This window comes from Tympanuchus pallidicinctus, unplaced genomic scaffold (assembly GCF_026119805.1).
Source record: "Tympanuchus pallidicinctus isolate F22 unplaced genomic scaffold, pur_lepc_1.0 scaffold22, whole genome shotgun sequence".
Classification (NCBI taxonomy): domain Eukaryota; kingdom Metazoa; phylum Chordata; class Aves; order Galliformes; family Phasianidae; genus Tympanuchus; species Tympanuchus pallidicinctus.
In genome coordinates, this window is record NW_026294739.1 from 31831125 (window position 1) to 31853567 (window position 22443).

Below are 22443 nucleotides of genomic sequence, written 5' to 3' on the forward strand. Positions count from 1 at the left end.
AAAAGATGCTAGCTGTGGAAACGTGTTGTAGGTATTGGAAACTACTGCCAGCTGATGGGTGAGCTCTGACAGCAGAACCTTTGATATTCTCTATTCTGCTTTGTTCAGTGTGCTCTGCTTTATGCTCTCTGAAATGGCTCTTGTTGCTGTGGAGTGGCTCTTAAATCATGACTTCATGCTCCAGAGTTTGGAGGTGTTTTTATTTAACAAAAACAATTTCAATTTGATTGCTATAACTCAATGAAGTGTTTGATTACCAACCAGTAAAACCAAGGTTGGCCAGAAGATGTCAGTTGTGCTTTGCAGGAGAGCTATGTTATTCTGATGACTTTAATATGTTTTTGCTTTTAGGTATGGTCCCTAACAAAAGAAATTTGGGTGCTGCTAACAAAACTCCTCAGAACTGGGTAATCTAAGCAAGGGTTTGATTAACTTCAGTTTTTTGTTTGTTTGTAATGGCTCAAGTAACCAAAGTGATTAAACTTCAGAGAAAACAATTTCCTTGTCTTGCCATTGCTTGATGCAAGAAAATGAAGCCTCCTTCCTCAGGTCTTCAATTGCTGAAGAAAGAAAAATTGCTTCAGCTGAAGAACTGTTTGCTGAACTGTTACCTGTCTGCCCCACTCGTGCTGTCATGCAGCTTGTATGCTGCAGATGTTCACAGCTGCCCCATGGCTATGCTGTGGCTTAGTATGTTAGCTTTTGCAAGGAATTCTGTTTTGGAAATTAAAGAGAAACAAGCCTTGCTTCTTTGAGATGATGGAGGTCTACTCTTATATCTCGGTGTCTTGGTGTTCATGGAGACATTTTGATCCTTCTGTTCATTCTCAGTGTCAGCTGGAATTCTGGAAAAAATGAAGGCTTGAGGAATAGATAGGTGTTACATTAAATATTAACTGCATTTCTTCTGGACATATGTACCTGCACTGGATGCTGCTGTAGCTATTGAAGCTTGCATCTCTTATGTATTCTTGCTGTTGCTCTCTCCACCCTTGCTTTCTTTTCATTACTTCACAGAGATTAGTTCCTTTTCTTGTTGTGGGCAAATACTTTAGAGGCAACACAGCTTTCTCTTCCACCAACATAAAGGGTGATGTCTTTCCTCCACACATAGTAGGGGAGGAAATTCTAAGCCATGCTTTCTGCCTGGTACACACTGAAGTGATGCTGCGAGCAGCAAAATAAAAGCTCTTTCAACTGTTTGGCTGCTTTACAGCAATGCAGTGTAGTACAGCATGTATCAAAGATCTGAAGTACTTGGTGATACAGATAATTGCTTTGTCTTCTGTGTCGTGACAGGTAAGAGATGGACTGTCCTTGCAGGCTTACTTTACCTTCTGTTTAATGCCAGTCTTCAGTCTGAGATAGATTTGAGCCTCTGTTTCTCATCGCTTACCATGGAAGTAAAGTAATTCAGACAATATTGGCAACTCAACTGAAAGATTAAAATGATGGGTGGAATTGGAGCAGAACAAGGCTGCTGTGTTTGGATTAGTGTTGATCCTCTGTGGAATAGCTCTATACTTAGACTTGGGTCAGATTCTGATCTCAAAACCATTTGATTTATGTGCTAATCAGATCTTTTTTTGTGCTTTTTCTATTAAGAATGAAATTGAGTAATTGGATAAGTTTCCAGAGGATGTACATCAAAATCAAAATCTAATAGGGATGGGGCTTATGTTGCAATTTATTAATTTAAACAAAGTAAAAACAGAGTTAATTTTTTTGGCAAGACTGTGTTAAGCACATAAAAGCTATGCATCCATCCCTAAGTGATGTTTTAATGCATTAAAGAAACTTGCTGTTTGCCAATGATTTTCTGTGGTCTTTTGGGAAATCCTCTGTAAATTCTCATTTTGAATTAAAGATATTTGCAGTTTTTACTTAACTATGAAAATAGTTGAGTATATTTCCTGAAGACCCTGAAAAGCTACCTAACACTGCAGAAAAAATTTATTTTTATTGTGACTTTGTTTAAACTAAGTTCTCCTGTCTTTGAAATGTTTGGCTGTGGATTATATAGGATTATACTAGTCAGTATTCTGAAAGTTTCTTTTGTGACATTACACAGAAAAGAGCAGAGGACCTCTGCAGAAACTGCAAAAACAATGCCATGTATCTCCCCTTTTACAACTATGTTAAAAAAAGAATGGAGTTCAATTACATTTTAACTTGTGTGTGTGGTTTTCCAGTCATGTGACATAAAAGTAGGTGTCCTCAATTATCAGCATTTCCTTTCCTGTAGTCCTAGTTAATTTTTAATTTTTTTTTCCATTCAGGCTTTTAGAGGCATTCTATTGTTTTTGGGTGAATGCTAGTAATAAATATTTCTATGCCAACTCGTGTTTTATTCATAGTGCTGATGAGAACAAACTCCTCTGAAATTTCTTTTGCTCAAGAAGTTCAAAAACTTTACAGATGCAATAGATTTCTTTTCAGCTTGGTGTGAAGATTTTTCTATTGCTTTGCTGGACGTTTTTGAAGAAACTAGAAATTGCCAAGTTCTGCTTTTTAACTGAAGCAATAGGAACCAACCTCATACATACAGCAAGTGGACCAGCTCTTTATTTTCGTCATTTCAAGATGCCAGTATTGTACTAAAAACACATATGGCTACCTTTTTAATAATAAAAAATTAATTCTCTGTCATGGAGTGGAAAATGCACTGTTGTGCTCTCTTGTGATCACATGGAGGTTTACTGCCCTAAGATCCTGGGATATTGTCCAGAGTCAATTGACCTCTCCTTGAAACGGGTAAGAGTCTGAAACTTCTATATATGCATGCATTCACTTTGCAGAGGAGATGCAGCTGTAGATGTGCAGTACTCATGACTCCAGGGATTATAGATTTATATCCTAATGGTGATGAAAGAGAATTTTAACTAGTAGCTGATAGTGTATTTTTATCATTGGTTTTTAAACTTACTTTTAGCAGTAATGGCTTAGATCAATAATCTATTGATAGCTTATTCAAGCTGAAGGTTTCAATTCATCCTCGCCAAACAAGGTATTTCCATTGTTCATTATTATGTGCAGCTTCCATTTCAACTCTGAACTCATAAATCATAAATGAATGTGAAGTGTTCATTTCTCTCTTTCAGCACTACCTTTATCTAATATTTGCTGACAGGGCTCATTGTAACTTATTTCTGAGTGCAGTCAGGCCTTGTTTTATGAACAGAATTCATTGTTGGAAAGGATTCTATAAATAGAACTTAAGGGGCACCAAAATGAGAAATTCTACCTCATTAGCATCTTCACTGGAAAAATCTGATCTAATACACAGGAATTTTGAGCTGATGAAATACAAGCAAATCTCAAAATAGATTCTAAAGGGTAATGCTGTGAATGGACTATTAGTATGTTACTATTTAGGGTGATAGAAAGAGAAAAGAGATTCAAGGTAGTATATATTAGAATAAGAGGAGAAAAAAAAACAGCATTGATATTACAAAGAAGTATGTATACAGTGGGTTATTTTCTGGTATTTTGAGTTGTCTTCTTCAGGTGAGGCTTGCATGAAATCAAAATCCTGTAACAAAATAGCCCTGCTTATCTTCCTCATATGTAAGAGACAGAGATGTCTCCTCTAGCAATGCTAGGTAGTGAAGTGGTAAGGCAAATTTATGGAGAAGTGATTCTATTTCAGCATCTCAAGGAGGATTACTAATGGAAAATATATTAATCCTCTGAACTATCTAGTCTCATGGAAGACTAAAGGCTTATTGCATCAGCCTAGAAGTATGTCCTCTGGGGACAATGTGAGGATCTGTGCACAAGTTTTGTGTTGAATGTGTCTGGCACATAGTGCTTGCCAGAAGTTGAAAGTCTGGTGCTAGGGCTTGCATGAAGACTCTGTCCTAACTCTTCCCATGCTGGGTGACTTCAAATGTGGCTGAATAATTAATTAATTAAGTCAGGATATTATTTCATGATAACAAAACTAATTTATTTCTTTACTTCCTCTTTCCCCAGTGAGAAACAAAGTATAGTGACTATGCAGAGAGAGACCCTATTGTCTTGAGACACAGTAAGTAACTGAAGAGGAACTGTAGGCTACTTTTTTAGGTTATGTACATTTGCTATTTAGGAATAGTACTGTCTCACTGCTTATGCTGTATTCTTAGCACATCTTCACTTCAGCTTTCTTACTGCATACAAGGCAGACAAGTTCATCTGTTGGACGTGTTTATAATGAAAGGTTCGTAGATGAAACTCATTATTTACAACATGCGTTTTAAATGATTATATTTAAAGAGGGGTCCTGTGCATATGAGAAGTTATGATATGCAGGTATGGGATGTGGACTTTGAGCAGCAGCAGACTGTCAGTATAGTTTCAGTAATTAAAAGTAGAAAAAATGAGACTTGGTGTAGAGTGTGCAGTTCACTGTAGAGATCTGAGCGAGTGCAGGGCTAGACAGCACTCATTCAGCACTTTGCCCTATCAACTGGCTCCACTAAAAGAGAAACATTTTCTTGGCTAGCAAACCATAGCTGAACCATGTCTTGAATCTGTGTGCACATCCTTTTCTCTGCCTGCTAGGTTTCAGATACATTTCTCTGAAGCAACTATCTATAGCACAGTATTACTGTCATGGATGGGACCATAACGTGAAGTGGTGGCCTGGATAGAAGCCAGTTGGTGGACATGAAGACAAGGCTGAATCTTAACTCACAGTGTGTGTGGTCTCTGCGAGGCATTACATATAACAGGTGATTGTAAGAAGCCTTTTTATTTTCTCATATGTGAGAAAAGTAATTAAAAAAAAAACAAACAAACAACTGAGAAGTCATGTTCTTATTCTACTCAATTAAAAAGATGTGCATTAATTCTGCCTTTTTTCTACTGTTTAATTCAGTTGTTGATACATACAACTTCTAACTGATGTCATTCTTTCCTCCTGATTTTTTTTTTTGTGCTAATATTTTAAAACTATCTTTTTCACTTCCCAATTTACAGGAAATTTCTGATGTAAGAATATTTCTTTGACAAAGCATTTTGTGGCCCATGAACTCAGAGACAGATGTTGGAAGTAAGGCAGTAGAGGCTGAACCTTACCCCCAGTATCCCGTTACATTTTGTTGCTGTGTGGCAGATGGCAGCAGAGGGGCAGTCTGAGAAATTGGCATCCAACGTGGAAGTGCATATGAAGCAAAGATGTGTCATTAAATTCCTCCATGCAGAAAAAATTGGACTCATTAACATTCATGGATGCTTGCTGAATGTTTGTGAAGACCTAACAGTGGATATGAGCACATGAGGCAGTGGTGATGCATTTCACCAGTGGTGGCAGTGACAGTGGGTCACCTCCACTGATGCAGATTTTTCTGAGCACATCATGCAGGCCGCTGTTCATCACTGGTGAAAATGCACAGCTAATTGTTGTGACTATGTTGAAAAACATTTGAGAATTTGCTCTATCAAACAGTCTTTCTATGCTCTTCGTATCCATTGTAATTTTGGGAATAAATTGAAAGCAATGCCTCTTATTTCTGAGTGACCTATATAGATCTATTAAAAGATGTAACTAGTGCATTTAGAAGTCACAGTAAGGGAGACCAAGGTTCAAAGACCTCTGTATCCTCCTCTTATTTGTCTTACTACAATTTCTATCATTTCTTCAAAAACTCAAAGCAAAAGAAACAAACTAAAACAAACAAACATGGTCACTGTCCCTAATTGAAGTTGCCAATTGCTGTATCATCACTGAGTAGTTCTATGTATAGATGTTGACTTGCCTTATTAGTCATCAGCACCCAATATTACAATCTGACTCATACCAGATTTAATTGGATACTGATGGATGAGTGAATTGTTTCAGATAAAATAAGAAATTACTTAAAAGTGTTTTGTATTAAATCATGCTCTTTTGCTTTCTGAAGTTATCTTTTTAAAGTGTATGGCACTGTATTTTCTAAGTCGGAGCATGGTAGTTTCCCAGTATACTGTGAAAATGTGTCCTTAGGAGTTGGCTGACCCCATGTGTACTGGATTTCAAATCCATACCAAAACAACTGGTGCACGTCAGATGTACCCAGGCTAGCTCAGTGAACCCAAACTCAAGTTATTTGTTAACTCTCTCTGGTCATACCACTGTTAACACAGACAAGCTTCTGGGCAAATTTTTAGGAAGCTGTAGTATTTTGTGGTCTTAGATCTTCTAAAGGTTGTGATTCACAACCTTTATTCATTAGTAGGCGTCTGATTCATTGCTGATTATAGTGGAAATAGATTTTTATCTTGCACTATAGTTGTTCACTGGTTTATAAAGACAGTGTAATTATTTATATTATTGATGTGTATTTGGAGCATTTATGACTTGTCTGTAAAATCTATTACCTGCCAAGCAAGAGTGAGGAACAATTTCTATTTGAAAGGAATTTGAAGTGGTCATTTTTTCTTTATGAAAAGACTGGGTTTTTTGTTGTTGTTGTTGTATTTCTTCTGTTTTTGTTTGAAGTTTCAAAGCATGTATGATATTTTCAGTAGAGTATAGAACGTGAACTTTCACAAAAATAAATAATTTTATGTTGGCTATAAAATATATAATATCTACATATTTCATAGCCTCACAGTCACACTTGGATTTTCTAGGGTAGAAATTTGAATATTTGTAGGTAATAAAATGCTACAGGAAATAAACCTTACAATTCATTTCTATTCTCTAGAAAGGAATGAAAAGCCTTAATTTTCCATGAAAAGGCTATTCTGTGCATGCACCAGCTCTGTTTGAATTTAAATGGCTTACCTAGGAATGGTTCAGATGAAATAGAATATTATTTAGGTATGCAGGCTACATATTCTGATGTATTAAGTGATTTTCATGCATTTCTACCATCAAAATACTGATTATTTATTTATTTATTTATTTATTTTTTGTTGTTGTTGGTGTTTGAACACCACTTTCTGCCTCTTTGCTAGTTAAAGCCAGATGTCTAGGCTCCTCCGTTTCTTTGTTGTTGGCTGTGAGTGGCGAGGCGTCTTTCTTCCCAGTTCTTAAACTTCTAATTCCAGTAAGCTGTACTCTATTCCTCTCGCAGTACCCTGCCTTTTCTCCAAGCCAAGGATTGTGGTATTTGTGATCTCTGAGACCTGCGTTCCTTTGTGTGTGATATTGCCTTTGGGGCACTGTCATGCCTTTGAGGCAGCCACAGAGCTCTGGGAGGAGTCTGGGCTGCCTGGTGGAGCTCAGAAGGCACCTCCACAGTCTCTGGAAGTCTGCGTCTTGGAGCACCTGGAGGCTCTCTCATTTATGGAGGCCTCTTCTTGATTTCTGTTAGTCATCACAGATTAGATGGTAATAAGGAATTTCAGCTTCTCTTCCATTTACATTGCACTCATATCCAGCTCTTCTCTTTTTCTCTTTACTTCATCTGTGCTATTGTTATGTTCTTTCCACTTAACTGTTTCCCCTCCTTTTGATTTCCAACTCCCTCATCCTCTGTGGTTTCCACTTCTTTTTTTAAACTTGCACGTTAGTGACCCACCTGATGTAACTGCTGAATGTTTTCTGATGTCTTCACTCTCTCTGCATTCTGAGCTCAGATTTCCCAGCTAACCAGAAAAGATTTCTTGCTGATTTGGTCTCACTCAGGAGACCATGGCTCATTAGTGTACTCCTTCACATCCTGCTTCTGTTTCCATGACCTCAGCTCCAGTAGTATTTGTCTTCTGTCATTTGCTGTCAGTCCTCATCTCCCTTCATTATTTTCTGTTAGTATCAGTGTTGAGTTTCCTGTGCTACTTTCACCTTTCTTTCTTATCATTCAGCTTCCAGGCTTGCCTGAAGTGTCAGCTCAAGCATTGGTATATGGAACATTTCCAGAGAAAATGGTGGTATTAGGGTCTCTAACCTTGCTGCTGTTATCATTCTGCTCCTTAAACTAAAATTAGTTCTGTCCAGAATCTTGATTACCTGCTTACCATCTTCAACTCATTTCAAAACAGTTCTGCTTATTTTCATCTTGATTTCTCCTCTTGTTCAGATTCTGTTCAGACCTTACTGGGAAGTTTTCAGAACATAACAAACACTCTCTCTTTCCTTTCAACATGAAAATGACTGATTCTTTATGCTTTCATTTGGATTTTATTGTTTTGTTTCTTGAGGAGATGGTCTTCATGGAAGGTACATAGTAACTGTTTTGGAACAGCTATTTAATACCACAACACGTGTGATGTGGCCAGATTTTTCATTTGATTTTTTTTTTCTCCCAGTGTTGATTTTTAGATTCTTAATTTGTGTTAAGTGTGTTTAGAATCTTTAACCCTTCCTCTGCAATGTAACAAATGGGAGGCTGGTGGAAATATTATGCTTCCTAAATGCCTAGGAACTGCAAGTGCTTATTTCAGCAAAAAGTGGCACTGATGAGGTACATACAGCCTTTAAGCAACGTCAGATACATTGTGATACATTTAGTAAACACACGCGCAACAGGGAAGACTAAATCTTTTCATTGTATAACAGCATCACAGCCTGTAACTTGAGGAGACTGATTCAGACTGAACAGTGCTATCAGCCTTTGAAGAACATGCTCATTTCATTTCACCTTGGAAAGAAAATTTATACTGATGTCATATCATGGATTTGAAACCCACTTCATGTGTAATGTAAGTTTGCATCATTCCTTATTGTAAGCTTGCTCCTTTCAAATCCCTTTATGAATGGTCAGTAGATAGAGGCCATTTTGTCTTAGCAACTTCATGGTAAATGCTTTTCATTCTTTCACTCTTTTTTTTCTTTCAGTGCTATTGCACATTTGATGGAATTGCCTGAGAATTTCAGGAGTCTAACACATGGCTGGGAGAGCTGACTGATGGTATCAGATGCTGAATGTTCTCTGGTGCAGTCTCATGCTTAAAGAAACTATTCTTCAGGGATGCTTTTATTCGGAATAAGAAAATGATAGAAGGAAATCTGATGCTGAGTATTTTTAATGTAGTTTGTTCCAGGATGGTTTGTTTAGCTTTCAGGTTCTCTTTGGTAAGCAATAACTGTATAATAGTTCTCCCATACCATATCTATTTCAGAGACTGAGACAACTGAATAAGGTGTTAGCAACTTTGCAAAAGTTACTGTGTATTATGGACTAATGGAGTTTGTGCCAATGGTAATTGAAAGAAATTATTTGAGAACAGATTTGTCCTGGTCACAGACAGATTTGCTCTGCCCTGCCTGAGCAGAAAGCTCTTCCTGTAATTTCAAAGAAATGATTCTTAGGAATGAACACAAAACATTCTAGGAACAAGAACTATTCTTCTTCTTCTTTTTTGTATTCTTCTTTTTTGCAGTTCCACTTAAGCAGAGGATGGATACTTAGCAGTCACTTGTCATATTTGGATTTTATGTTTTCTTCCAAGTATGTATAGGAAACAGAATAGTTTGGATGAATAGAAGAAGGAGCAGTGTCAATAGTAGGTAGAATTGGTTCTCAGGGATGTTAACCAAAGACAGGAAGGATAACACCTGGGAATAAATGCATCTTTGAAGAAGTGTGAGTACATGTGACTTTGTCTAGAGAAATCCCCCAGACTGACTGGCAGCTGGCTTAGGATTTAAGAATCTGTTACACAGATCACAAGAACTTTTCAGGTCTCAGTAAACTGCCAGGTAATTATTTATCTGACTCTTGCTTGCCAAGTATTAATTAGACAAGCATCCTTCTCTCTGTCCATTGTATATATTGGGACTGTAGAGCATTTGATTCAGTGTTAGGTCTGTATTTTATCAACCATCTGGCCTGCCATCAGCAGAGTTCTCATTTCTACCTCAAACTGGGGATAGGAAAAGCCTACCTAAAGGCTGTATTTGACAGCGATGCTCACCCATGACACAAGGTTTTAAGTCTTGGAAATAAACTGATAGCACTTAGCTATAAAAAGCACGGTCTAATATTGTTCTGTGGTCTCTATAATTGATAGTTATTGCCTTTTTAAAAAGAAGTCTAAATTGCAAGGTGATTTCAGATGAGAATTATGAGTTGTCTATTGCTTGCATACTGACATTCACCTTTTTTGGAGCTGTTTGGAGCCTATTCCAAATGAAGAAAATACAGAATCACTCACTTCTATCTGGCAATCTGCTGTGCATTGTTCCGGCCTTGTCATTTACCTTGTCTGACTCAGTCTGAGTAGCGTAATCATGAACCTTGTGTATTTAAGACATATAAGTGTTGTTTCTGGTTAAAAAAAGGCAACCAAGCCAGTAGAAAAAGAAGAGAATTGAGATTTAGACTTCTTGCTTGGGGATTATTCTGGAGGAATTCTTATCCCATTGGAGTCTCTGAATTCACACCAATGTAACGTAGTCAGGAACTTGACATGGGTATTTGTAATGTATCAGAAAGTTCTCCATGGTAAGTTATAACTGTCATCCTTTAAAGTGGGCACGTAAGTTGATATGGCAATAGTAAGATGAGTAGTAGTCTGAACTAGAATTTGTTTACAAGTCAAATTACTGCAAGTGAATTTGGTCTGCTTGCTGTTTTGCAGTAGCTTTGTGTGTCTTCCTGAAACAGTTCTTTACTGAAAAATAGTGCATAGTGGGATACAGCATCTTTGCTAAATACCTGAAGCTAACTTCAGTATGACACAGGATCAGAGTTACCTGCCTGGACTCCAAAGACAGCAAGCAGTTACTGAGGTGCAATGCTTCTGCTTAGTTAAAAAACTGTTAGCGGCACCTCTTGTACAGTGTTGTGCTATATGGCTGCTTCATTTTGGTTCTGAATCACAGCTTGCTGAAGGAGATCTGCACCGTCTATCTTTATAAAGAGAAGGCATATCCTCACCTTGGAGTCTCTCTGTGCATGTGAATTAATCTTTGTGAAGTGTTTGCACAAAAGAAAAAAGAAAATGCATCATATTTCCTTATCCAGGTTTGATGGCATTGCTGTAAGACAAGGTTGTGAGTCATTTTACTACAGCTTTAATGTTTAGCAGTATTTAAGTATTTTTACTGACAACTAGCAGAATTTAAAAATCTAAGCTAAAGGAAGAAAACTTCCTTATGCTTTACCCTGCTGCAAAACAGCTCATTGTTTTACTGAGAATTTTTCTGTTGCCCGTATTCAGGTTGAAAATATATGTTATGATTCTCTATTAATTTTAGTTGAGTCTGCTTTCTGTTTTTGTTTTGTTTTTTTCTCCAAATGAAGCACCTCCTGACAAACAGAGTGCAAGATAACATACTTTTCCATAGGTTGATCCTTGTCAACAGATGTGATTGTAGAGATCTGACAAAGGTGAAGTAGGAATCTCCCAAAGCTTAAGAATGTAGACATACATACACTGTGTAACAGTGTTTAGAAAGAAAACATTTTTTTTTCCCACTGAATTATCCAGCAATGGTAACAAGTTTTCCATCCTTCAGTTTTCTTACATTCTTTTCTTTATACTATTCAGAGGACAAGCTTTCCATGGGAGGTTATAGTCTCTGAGTGTTTGAAATGGTCAAATGCTAAAAGGAGGGGGAGATTACATACAGAGGGAGAACAGTTTACTAGTTGGATTAACAGTCATAATTGGACAGCATGCCTTAAGGGGAAAGTCTAGAGGATTGAATTTCATCTTAATGACCAGTGCATATTAACGTTAATGAGCAACAAAAATAAACAGTTATATCCAACGCTGTGTTCAGCTGCAACAATTTGATGACCAGGCTTGGAATCTAATCTTGACAGATTCTCAATCCTTTCAAAGTAATTGTGAAATGAATTGCATTCAGGAGTCTTAAAGTATATACCTTGAGTCTATCCTGCTAAAATAGGGCAGCTTGGAATCAACCTACTTTCAGCCTTAAGCAGCCTTAATGCATTGGTATTTAGGTCCATATTTATTTACAAAAGAAACAGGGTCCTATTCACTGGTTTACTGTGTAATCAACTTCAAAAATTATTTCATATTGGTAAGAGTGCCCATTATACTGATTTTTTTTTTTTTCCCCTTGTTTGTTACATAGAGTGATTGTTAATTATCAGAAAGGGAAATGAGCAAGGAACTCCAATGGAAAAAAAGCTTTACTGACAGATGAGAATCTGTTTCTGATTTTCTGATGATTAATCATGGATCTCTGTGCTTTCTTACCTTCCCTTCAATTGCCTGCCTGGATAACATACATGAATTGCAGTCTTTGTTCTGTATAGTGGCAAGTGCAAGGACTACAGATGTTCTAACTGCAGACATTTACAAATGTTAAACCGTATCAGCAACTAGAATTACAGTGAAGTTTGGAGGCAAGCTGAAAACAAATTTTCAATCCCATAGAATTGACAGAATGTTAATGTAAAACCTTATAAAACAAATAACTTCTGCCACAATTCAAAGAGATATTTGTTGGAAATGAAGTCAGCCATCCACTAGCTTTATCTCAAAGTAATAATTGTACCTATTTGCTTATGTGAGTCTTCCTGGGTTTATGGCCTCCAACCTTGGAGGTTTTCAATCTTCTTTCTGTTATCTGTTACATGTGCTTAATCACTCTTGTTGTGAACAACATTTTCCTTATGCCTTTCCCCTGTTGCATCTTGTGACTGTTTTTGTGCTGTTTTGTGCTTCTGTGGTGCCCCTTTGAGAACAGACCAGTGCTGTCATGTCTTTTGTGTAAGCCCTAACTTCAGGTAGCAGAAGAGAACACCTACATTCCCTGGCCTTCCTTTCTCCAGGCTAAACAAACCTCCTTCTCACATATTATATGTTCAAGGTCCCTACTCTCTCTGTGGCTTTCCATTTGATTCTTAAGAGTGAGGGGAACTGAGATCCAAAACAGTATTTCAGCCATGGCCTCTCTCATTCTAAAGCTGTGATTCTGAAGTGTCTACTTGTTCCACTTTATAATATTACATTTTCTTAAGTAAAAGTTGATTTGATAGTCTGGACTAGTGTTTAGTTGGCTGCAAATGATACTGTTATCATGAAAATGGTAATCCTTGCTTAAAAAATCTTACTAGTAGTGTTATCCTATACAAGGATCAGAACATTATTACTTTCCAAGTTCTGTACTCACTGTTGTAGAACTAGGTCTAATCTGGTAAGCATTTTTTAAACTACAGAACATTTAGTAGCAATACATATTTCCTTGAGATTTGTGTCTGACTACAGCAGTGAACAACAGAAATGTTATTCACTGGAACACTGACAGCAATGGCTGAATCAGGTAGCACTGTCAAAATGTTACTATTCTGTTATCCAGATATACTAAACAGATATAGGTTAAAAAAAAAACACAGGCTTTACCTACATACTAGCTTCTGCTGTTGTTTATGGCTGGTGGAGTTGCATTAGAAGAAAATTACAACTTACAAAAAAAAAATAAAAAATTTGAAGAGTGGCATTCACTTTGCCCTGTGAATAAACAGTGAACTTCTGTTCAAAAATGAGTGAATTTGGCATCCAGCACTAGCACCACATTCTCTTATTAAAATAAACAAACCAGGTTATTAAATCAAGATCATTAAATGAGGAAATTCTGTAGATTGCTCTGAAACGATGCCTCCTGTTTATTTCCATGTAAGCTACAACAAATATAAAGAGCACAATAACACAGTTTGATAGAGGAAATTCTTAGCTACAAAAACCTGTTTTTCAGCACAGTCACTGCCATTAGCAATTCATGTGGATGAGTTGATCGAGATGCTCTTTGTTTCACGGTGTGACAGCTGTGCATGGCTGTCTGGCCTGTGTCTTTCATGTTGCTGTCACTACTGCTGAAACACACCACCCCCCTCTTCACCGTGCTCACATTCATGGTTTGGTCTCCGTAAATGTTCAGCAAGTGTCAATGAATGTCAATGTGTACAATTTTTTCCATGTGGAGTAATTCCAAAAAGCACCTTTGCTTCATCTGCACTTCCATGTCGGATGCTCTTTTGTAAGACTGCCTCTCTGCTGCCATCTGTCACATGGCAACAAGATGTAACAGAACAGTGGTAGGAAGTTTCAACTTCAAATGCCATGCCACCTACATCTGCCTCTGATGTCACGTGCAACATAATAAGACAAAAAGCATTACTTTCGGAGCAGCCCTCTTACATGCACGTCATCCCATAGGTACCTTTCACTTCTAGTTAATTCAATGCAAATTTTTTTCTCTTCAGTTCCATTGAGCATCAAATCATCAGACCCTCAAGAACCTCTTGAAGTGACAAGCCTTTAATATCTCAGCAACAATGTGGAAAACCTCATGTGATAGCACAGTCTCCGCTTTCTAGGTCAGTTGTTTCTCTAGTGAGTACAAATATGCAGCAGAACAAACATTTCTCTATGTTTAATGAAAACCATGAGCACTCTCACAGAACCTGAACTGTGTAAAACTGGTCATGTAGGCGAAAGATCATGAAAGTTTCTCTGAGCTCCTGTGCCAAAAATAGTGGACATTTGCTATCTAGAATCAAAGAGCTGCTATAAAAAGATGATTCTAAGCCTGTGGAGTATCTGTGTCATTAGTCAGGAGGGTTTATTTTTGGAATAAGCGTTGACAATGCCACTTACAATCAAGGCAGACATAAAGCTACTGAACCATGAGCTCCAGGAGCAGCGTTACACAGAGAACACTGTGACTCTAATGTGAGGAAAACCAGGGTGCGTTACCATCTGTGAGCTTTCTATCTTAGAGAAGAAATGATAATTATATTACAGAACTACATAATTCTTGCAGTAGTTTCCTAAGCTCTGTGTTTCCCAGAAAACTCACAGGCCTTATATGTGATGACCCTTTCTCTAGGCTAGAAGGGCAAGATGCTGTTCATTGTTTATCAGCCAGTAGTGGCTGATTAAGTGTCAGAAGACATGTTCATTACCTAAGTGCAGAGCTTGAAGGCTCTCTGCAATCACAGCATTTTCTGACCCTCATGCTCACACTCTGGTACACTTGGGGATTTTTTATGATTGAAGTAGAAATTTGTATTTCCAAGAAAAGTTAGTGTCTGTCCATTTTTCTAGTCCTCAGTACCACTTTAATTGAGGGCTTTGCAATCTTGCCCTTAAGAAGCCCTGCAAATATTTTCAAGCAGCAAAGCAAGGCATAGACTATTAATTTGTTCAAGGTCACTGAAGAAATCTCTGATGGAACAGAATTCAAGTTTCCCAAGTGCAGCTGTCCTCAGTGGTCCTGTCATCTTCTGACAAAGGGTATCTTTTATTAGAAGACTTTATTCCAACTGATAGGCTGAGTCAATTTATTTTGCTGCACTTCTGGAGTGGAGCTGTATCCAAATGCAGTCTCCTGGCCAGAACTTGCTGCAAATGGCAAGGTGTCATACCAGTGTGCTTGTAAAGACAAAACGATAGAGCAAAGTACAAGCTGGCAGCCTAGCCAGTTGTTCTTCTGGAGCACAGCTGCCTGGTATAATGCACATGTGGCCTAATGGTACATATCTGAGCAGAAAAAGACTCCTGGTGACTCATAATTTCTAATTTACACAGATGTAGTACATGGTGGTATATAGGCATTAGTCCTTTTCCTATTTAAAATAAATGAATTGTCTGGCTTCAAATTCAAATTTTTTTTTGAAGCTGAGAAAGTTGTGCAGGTCTCCATGTGTAATAGATAGTTAATGTTACACTGAATTATGTATCTAGAAAGCAGAATTTATACAGGTAATATGTAATTCAAAATATTTGCTATGCTTAAATTAAGCATTTCCCTGCTCACCTTCCTCTGATCTTGAAGAGCACTGCAGACCACATCTTTTTCCACTGCTTGCACTGTGGTATGTCTTATTTAATACATCTCTTCAGGCTATATTACTCAGTCCATCTTAGCAGCAGAATTTGGAGTCTGCTACTACATAGACCATCTGGGAGCTCTGCAAAGATGGAGAGAGTTCTGCTTCACTTTCTACAGGATTGAGACTATGAGGAAAATGTCAGAAAAATTACAAAAAACAAGGTGGGGAGGGACTTCCCTCTTTCTCAGTGATTATTAGAGATAGACACAGCACTCCGACCTTCTTCCTTTCTACAGAGTTCTATTTCCAAGTCACACTTCTGTTTATGCTTTCTGTTTATGCACATTTCTGTTATTCTTTGAGTTGCTTAAAATCCTTTTCCGACATGAAAGATGTTTTTATCCAGTTCTTACATCTTGTGCTTGTCTCTGGCTATGTTTAAAATTATGTTAGAAGTTCAGTTTTCTTCCTTAAGGAATGATTAAAAAGACTGAAGTAATTGACAGTGGTGTGAAGAAGGCCTGCTTCTTTTTCATTTGTACTAGTATAAATGTGAAACAATTCCACTGAATACAAAATCAATTTCTCAAAGAAAAACTAGAGTTGGAATGCTGATGGTAACAAATTTTCTTTTACAGGCTGGTAATACACTTTTCTGCACAAACACTGAAAAATTTAAGTGATTCTAAAAACAATGCCATTGTTTTGCCCCCATGGAATGAAATCCTTGCCAAGTTTCCAGGGAATGTGTTTGATAAGGACTGGGCATCCTTGTGACCTTACTAAATACTCTCCTAGTGTGGGAATACATCTTACACACTGTGCCCAATAAGAATAGTAACATTGCTAACTTTGTAACAGATAGCTAAAAACAGACTACTTCACACCTTGGGTAAAATAGTCCAGTATCTCATGGATGATGTGAGAAAATCAACATGTGAGTGAGACTGGGGGTTTGATTTAAAAGAAAGGGGATGAGAAGAGAAAGCTCAAATGATGACTCCTGGGTAATTAGAACTGTCTAATCTGGCTCCTTTCTGCCTCTAAAGTTACACATGAAGGTTTATATTGCAACTCAGCCCATTAATGATGAATAATTGGATAGGTAACAGAGCAGCTCACATCACCTTCTTTCCATAGTGCACTGATGGGAGAACTTTGCTTCAGAGCTGAAAATGTGAGTGATGTGAAGAGTATAAATGATATTACTAAAGTAAAATTTCACAAAAATACACTTAAAAACAAAGCAAAAAAAAAAAAAAAAAAAAAAAAAGTACTTTACAAAGAAGTCTCACTACATTTGGGGCTGGAGTACTTGCCTTTCTTTCCTCCACATTCTCCTCTTATTTTATATTTTTAATAGATTGAAACTCTGCTTTGATAAGTATGGAGACAGCAATACTTCATTAATGATGGTGACAGTGTTATTTTGCTAGGAAACACTGCTAAGCTCCAGCTTCTAATTCAAGCATGAAAAGTAGTTTTGAGGGTAAGGTTTTTAATTCCAGTTGTATAAACTCTGCTTTTTAATGTATCTAAGATATCTTGCACAATTTTACAGCTAAGCCCAGATATCTTGCTAATTCAATTTATTACGACTTTGCATATTTACAGGTGGTTTTTACTGTTAGACTGCAGAGTTCACTTTATAATAAGGCTTGGCAATTGTGGGGAAAACTGTGAAAATTTAGCAAGAGTACAATTTTTTCTTGGGTTGATTAGACAGCCAGCAAACCAGATAGCTTAGCTCCAAATTGATTCATTATCTGCAGCAGTCCAGGATATCCAGTCAATACATCCATTTTCTTAAATATTGATCAAGATTGTAAAGTTTGACGGATTGCAGTGGCATGGAAATCATTGCTCTAGTTTATATTTTTGAATACTTTTCACCTAAACCTGTGTCTGTAGACATTTCAGTGAAAACCTGTGATGACTCAGTGCTAATAAAGTTTGTAATACAATTAGGAATCTTTGCGTTTGACAAACCTCAGCCAAATTTTCATAATAGCTGTTATTGAGCCTGACTTTCAGAAATCCGTGCCTCGCATTTTAGGAGTGATCAGTTATTTGAAAATTCAGCTAAGCTTTGTCAATTGTCCTATTTCAAAGCACACAAAGTACTTCAAGTTTATGTGAATGACTAAAGTGTTCTGGGGAAATAAATAGCAGGAAATGCTTTATAGATGCAGAGGTTTGCAGTATACTTGCACAGAAAAATGAGATACATTCAGTATATATGTGTTTGGATTTTGCATTTGCATGATTCTCCTGTTACATTATTTTTCTGAAGGGTTTGGAAGTTGTCATGTGTCACTTCAGTTGCTTAAGCCCTGCTGAAAGAGTTCTACTATTTAATACATTCCACACAAACATTAAGAAATTCATGATGTTTGCTTCACAGAACATAAAAAATTTCACCGAAAATTCCTATTCCATGTCTGAATGGATAGCAAAACTTTTTATTTTATCACATTTATTTTGAGAGGAAATTGACATTAAAGCATTTAGGAGTCTAATAGTCTTGTCCTAAATCGTTCACACTCTAAAACATCCCCAGTCTCTCAAACATCAGAGAAGTCTCACTTTCAATCAAATGAACTATTTATCTTGACTTTTAAGCTTTTTCCGTAATTACTATTTTATTCTTTGCTTGTTTTTTATTATGCAATTTATTAAAATGATATAACAAGCAAAATAAAATGAATTCTAGCTGCTTTTCTTTGCCTTATGACATATTTTACATTTATCTCATCTATTCTGCAGGTATAATACTGCAAGATCCTTAATTTGCTAATAGTGGGATTTTAAAATATTTCTTGATCTGCTCCATGCTCTGCAGATATAATTTTGAACCAGAGTCTGCAGTGTTCTGGGAATCCTTGCATAATCTGGAATGTGCCATAAATAGAACATGCACTCAAATGGAAGGAAAGCGTGACTTATTTTATAACTATATGCTTGCCACAGATCCAACTTCCATCCAAAGTCAAATTGTTCTTGTCAGGATTGCCAAGTTGCTTGTTGGACAGAGAAAGCTCTTGCAGTGTGCAAGGTGACTTTTCAGATTAAAGGGAGTAGGGGAGGAATGAGGTTTCTCTTTCTGCCAAGTAACTGGTTTTGGTCCTTTTACTGGGTTCTTCACATATTCAGCTTGTGGTACTCTCCCACAGTGAGATCAGATTGACTGTTCAAGAAGACCTGTGAGACGCTGTCCTGAGTTATGGTCACTACTGAGTCTCCACTGATATCAGCAGTTCTAGCACTGAAAAGAGCTGAGCCTTTGCAACTCATAGAGATATGAAGACATAATCAGTGAGCAACTGTATCTTTATTCTATTTCTGTGTGCCATTCACAATTACTGATTTGACATAAGAAGGACCGACTTGGAGAGCACTACGTACCTCTCAGCCATCACCCAATGAAAGTGAGATGCAGCTCCCATTAGGTGTCTCCTTTCCTTTCTGTTTTTTTTTCTTTTCATACATTATTGCCAGATTTGCTGGCTAGAGTAGGAAGAGGAAGCAATAGCAATGCAAAACCTGTGCCTCCAGAGTTCTGTCAAATTGGTTGCTCATTTACTTTTTATATTTACTTGCTATTTTTTCAAGGGCATCTTGGAGGAAGAAGATGGCTCTTCTTGGCTTTCTCAGATCTGTGATCTGACAACAATTTGTGCCCTCTTTATTTCTGTTCTTCTGAACCTTTTTGATTCGTTGTGAAAAACCTGTTATTGTTGCAACTAGGGAAAACTCTGAAATACAAATTTATGGATTTTTACTCACTCAGTGAAAGTTGATTCCTCTGTCTCTTCTCCTCATCTGGGTCATCAAATAATTGCAACATCTTTATTCCCAGCGATCTGAAATGAAAAATGTCAGTCTTTCCTTTAATTTCCCCAAACCTTCCATTTATCAGAAGACCTAATTTTAAACTAAAGTAAGAATTAGATTGGAGGACCACAGTAAGAGTGGACAAACACAAGCTCATTAGCCTACCAAGGCTTTCTGAATGTGTCATTGAAATTACTATATTTTGAAACTAGAAAAAGGTTTTTTGGGGTTTCTGTCATTACTCAATGAGGTACAGTGTTACTTGTAGCTAAAATATGGCTGCAATGCAGCCCCTCTTGATGGTGTAACTTTTGATGGCTATGGTGTGATTTACACAGCAGAGGGAATCCTTTTAATTTTGCAATTTATTTAGCTCCACTGCACCTCTTTTTTACCCTGCCAGGAAAATGTGTGGCTGCACTGCTTTTATTAACTGTATCTATTTTTAATAGGCCTCTTGAGTTTACTGGCAGTTGGTATTACTGAAAGCAGACCTCATCCTACTGCACCCTACACATGGGTGTATTCGGGCATGTGTCCAACTTGAGAGGGAATATAAAACCTCTTCTGCAAAACCATTTGGATGTGAGCTAGACTACAGTGACATTCTGGAGCAATGTTACAAGACATGTGTAAACCTCCAAAATATATTTGGAAACAGTTTCCAGACACGTGCTTGCAGCTGGGAGCAATTTTAATATTTTTCGTAGCTCAATGTTGCTTATATTATATGCAAAGAGAATCAGCTGCCAATTACAAATGAGTCCTGCAAAAATCTTGCCTCCAGAATGGAGATCTTGTATGTAAAGCACAGTTGTAAGCAATTAGGAAATAATCACTTCAGTAAAAATGAAGTACAAATTTTTCTCCTGAATATAACTAACATTTTTAAAATAAATGAATCAAAGAAATACGTTATTGATTCAAGGTTAGGAAGGTCTAAGAAATGTTTGTAGAACCATTATTAGCACTGGCTGAATGTACTGAGACCTTCAGGCTGAACTGTCAGCACTGTTCTTTAGACCTAGTCTGTTCAAGTCAGAAAATCCCAGTGATGTTGGATTATCCCAATTTGTGTAGTCATAGAGTTAGTACAAAACATATCCCAAAACAGAATATATTATTGGAAAATTTCATTATTTCACTTTTACTAATTCTAGTTCATTTTCTGCCATTTGCATGGAAAAAAACCGATCAGATGGTAGCTCCAGCCTCAAACATTTTTCTTCTTTTTAATTTTAGTAGGAGACAAGATTACTTTTTACTGCTCATCAGTGTGATGCTTTGCATTTGATCCAAAGTAACAAAAAAGAAAATGTGAGGTGTATTAAAAAAGAATTTGGGGATCGCTTAGAAAAGAGAAGTATCCACACTGCTGAGGGGCTCTTTAACATTTTTGCTTCACCTTGCTTTTGTGAATCCTCATATAAGAGAATAGCATTTCACACAGCTGGACCTTCCCAGTGAATCTTCTTTCATGAGCTCTTGCACCTTTAGAAGCCTCTCAGGCCCTTTGTGAAGCAGGAAAATATTTCCCCTGTACAAAATCAGCAGACTGAGGAACTAAGGAAGGAAAATCACTGGTTGTACACTGAATACATCTAATAGTAGAGTTCAAGTGCTTTGACTTCCATTATACTCACAAAATAAACTTGAAACATAGATTGAAATTGCTTGTGAGAGCCCTTGGCATAATGCATCAAACCACGTAAGGAAAAAATATAATTTCCTGTGAAGCTGATGAGGAAGAGATGCATTAACGTGTGGCTTGGGTCAGCCAGGGGGTTAATGAAAATATGTCATAAGGCTGTTAAGCAATAAAAATTAAAGTCAAGTTGAGTTTAGAAAGTAAGTTAGTAGGTAAGACATAAACCATTTTTTGAGGAGTTTAGTTGAAATATCGAGAAACAGGCACTTGCTTTTTTTTCAGATCTTCAATAAGACTTGTTAGTATCAGACAATCTCTCAAAGAAATTCAGGTCTGATCACACATTTTTAGGGATTTTTACATCTATATTACATCTATTTACATCTATAAGATTTACATCTATACATCTATTCTACCACTGTCCAAGAAAGAAAAGAAGATAAGACAAAGAACATGAGTTGGATCCAGAAAATCTTCACCAGTCCTTCCCACGGTGCACACTTGATTTTTCCCTTCCATCTGTCTTTTGTCAGCGCCTCTGGAAAAACTACAGACAGCAGAAACCTCTTACACCCTGCAGGTCACCATCTCTGGAATTTGTTAGACAAGATGGTAAGAATGCTCTCTTTGAGACTTCAGTCACTGGATATTCTCAGCCAAGAAAGGCTATTGATCCATTCTGGATTTGACTTATGAGAGAAGGGAGAATCAGCTGAATTCCTACCTACTGGATTCAGAGAAGTTATAATCACAATGGTTCAGTCTGTTGAGAAGATATTCTCTACAATCAAATGCTCGATATAATAAATCACAGTGAACACTACTTACCTTGCTTGTTGCCTGTGCTCTCTTCCCACACCCTTACTTCTTCCCTTTCCTCACCAAAACCCTGTGATTACTTGTTTTCCATTTACCCAGAGCTCCATGCTAAAGCAGATTCTTAGTTTCTTACAGCTATTGAAGACCTACAGGCTATTGGTTAAGTATTGCTACTTCTACAAACTTATTCCGATAAAGGACCTTCTCTCTCCTGAAAGTGTGCTTCTGTCAGGGTGACAGTCATTTTCTGTATAGCTTTGTTTCTTATGAAAATGAGATTTATAGATGAGATTTATACTATCATATTAGTAATAACAGTACTATCTCCCTAAAGATGTTTTACATCCATTGACAATTTTAGCCAAATTTTACAAAAATGTGGTACTCTCAGTCATAATTAAATTACAATAAATCTGAAGGTTGTGCAGAGGAGAAAATCTGCATTAGTGCCATCCCTGAGGGACACAGAGGTACCAT

At 37.2% G+C, this 22443-nt stretch overlaps 1 long non-coding RNA gene across 3 annotated transcripts; it reads left to right on the forward strand.

Annotated features, from left to right (window-relative positions):
* The first annotated feature begins 456 nt into the window (after positions 1–456).
* LOC128081916 (uncharacterized) lies at positions 457–22114 on the forward strand. Of its 3 annotated transcripts, XR_008207461.1 has the most exons (4): positions 457–4030; positions 4546–4715; positions 8468–8610; positions 8747–8921. It is a non-coding gene; the product is annotated as an uncharacterized LOC128081916 (long non-coding RNA). The 3 variants fall into 3 exon arrangements; XR_008207459.1 differs by lacking the exons at positions 8468–8610; positions 8747–8921 and adding an exon at positions 14094–22114; XR_008207460.1 differs by lacking the exons at positions 8468–8610; positions 8747–8921 and adding an exon at positions 4963–6864.
* Positions 22115–22443: the final 329 nt, after the last annotated feature.